Source organism: Elephantulus edwardii, unplaced genomic scaffold (genome assembly GCF_000299155.1).
Source record: "Elephantulus edwardii isolate Elephantulus edwardi_28Jun2011 unplaced genomic scaffold, EleEdw1.0 scaffold00084, whole genome shotgun sequence".
NCBI lineage: Eukaryota > Metazoa > Chordata > Mammalia > Macroscelidea > Macroscelididae > Elephantulus > Elephantulus edwardii.
In genome coordinates this window covers 11829519-11831744 of record NW_006399834.1, presented here as the reverse complement: position 1 = coordinate 11831744, position 2226 = coordinate 11829519, and the positions used below count along the sequence as shown (strand labels likewise).

Sequence of the window (2226 nt, the reverse complement as noted above, 5' to 3'; positions counted from 1 at the left end):
TTATGTTCACATGGTTTTCAAGATAATGATGGTGACGGTGATGATCACTCTTGAGAAAACATACACAAGTACACAAATGAAGGAAACCAACTAAAGAGGACAACTGGGGCTACTAAGAGTCACCTGAATAAAAAGATAATTAAAATAAAAATTATTTACAATAACAATAATAAGAATAAAAATGCACTCCTAGAGCTTTAACTGAGTTCTTTTGTTCATTTTTATTTCATGAGAACACAAGCAGAGTGTTCATGTAACTCAGTTAGCTATATCTGTTAAAGGCAAAGATTGAGCTTGATAGTAGAGATTTATCAAATCTTGCTCTGAACCTTCCAGCTAAAGTATGTGACATCTCAGACTAAGAAATAATTCCACATCATTCTTGTGTGGTAGCATAATGATGTCTGAAATCACCACAAAGTGTTTTACCTTACTGGGACCTTTTTCATCAGCCCCAAGGCACATGGTCTATAACAGACATCTTCTCTGTAGATCATACCACTCGTAGGGCTGTTAGGACTACATGATTTAGAGCGGGTGTATCTGGATTAGGGTCTCAGCTATATTATATACTGGTGTGATCCTGATTTAGGGTTTTGATTGTGTTTACTCAAGGTTCCTTGCATTGGACTATAACCTACCTCATCATGTTATCATGAGAATAAAAAAAGAATGATATATGAAACATGATTGGTGCAATACCTGGCACATAAAAAGCACTCAAATAACCATTGTTGAGTTCTCCTTTTCTTCTTCTCACAAGTTTTATCATGCATTGTATTAAATAAGAATTATATTTATTATTCATTAGACTGTGCCTTTTTTTTTTTTTAAGCAGGCAGATAAAGGCTTATTTTACTGAATGATCTTTATAACTGCCAAGGCCACTGTGTACAGAGAGGAGAGGAGCTTTATTTCTTGGTCTCTTCCTCTTTAGACAGAGTCTTGATGATGTCTTCTTTCTTGGCCTGGAGCCGCTCCTCACGTCGTTTGTGTGCCTCCTTGGTCTTAGGTCTACGGGCCTCAGCCTGGTCAGCCAGGAGCTTCTTGTGGGCTTTATCTGCCTTCAGCTTGTGAATGCGTTCCATAAGAATTCGCTTGTTTTTGAACACATTCCCCTTTACTTGCAGGTATAGGCTGTTATACATGTGGCGATCAATCTTCTTAGACTCTCGGTTTATCTCTGAGCAGCCGGCGCAAAATCCTCACCCGCCTCATCCAGGTCACCTTCTCGGGCATTCGAACATTAGTAGTACCCTTTCGCTTACCTATGCCCATATGCCTGCCCTTCCTGCTGGCTAAGGTATTTTTTCGGCATCGAGCCCGAGAATAGACAGTCACAGGCTTGCGGATGATCAGGCCATCTTTAATCAGTTTCCGGATTTGCTGCCGAGAGTTGGCATTGGCAATTTCACTGGTCTCGTTGGGGTCCAACCAGACTTTCTTCTTACCACAGCGGAGGACACTAGAGGCAAGCCTCTTCTGAAGCCTGAGCATACTCATGGCTGCAGCTGCAGCGCCGAAAGGAAGACTCTGCCATTTTTGTTGATATGTATCCGCCAGTTGCAACTGACTCATAGCTAGGGCTCCAGTGGGTTTTCAGAGACAGTAAATCACATGGAACGAGATTCCTCATCTTTCTCTCGTAAGACAGCTGGTGAATTAGAGCAGCTGGTGAGTTTGAACCACATGCCTTTAAATTGGTAGTGCAGCTCCTAACCAGTAAGCCACCTGAGCTCCAATTCATTAGACTGTAGCTTCCCTAATTGAGGATGCCAGCTCATTCGTCTTTGTGAGCCCCTAAAGCCCCATGCATAGTGCCTGAAACACAGAAGGCACTTGGAACTGTATATTGAATTTTGTTTCTTGCAATTCAGCACACACTCAGCAATTTGATGAAATAAAACCACACCAGAAATACCAAATTATTTTTATAAGTCTTTCTAGAAAATTCACTTTTATTGTTGTTGTTGTTGTTATGTGCCGTCAAGTTGCCTGCAACTCATAGCGATCCTATGTACAACAGCCCTAAACTCTGCCCTATCCTGTACCAATCTCACCATCTCCAACACACCTGCCCCCATTATTACACCAGTCACTGGATCCATCCATCTCATTGAGGGTCTTCCTCTCCTGCGTTGTCCCTCCACCGTCCCAAGCATGAGGTCCCTCTCCAAGGACTGGTCCCTCCTTGCAACCTGTCCAAGGTATGTCAGACGAACTTCA

At 42.3% G+C, this 2226-nt stretch overlaps 1 pseudogene; it reads right to left on the bottom strand.

Annotated features, from left to right (window-relative positions):
- Window positions 1-911: 911 nt before the first annotated feature.
- On the bottom strand, window positions 912-1503 carry LOC102849228 (annotated as a pseudogene).
- Between the last annotated feature and the right edge of the window lie 723 nt (window positions 1504-2226).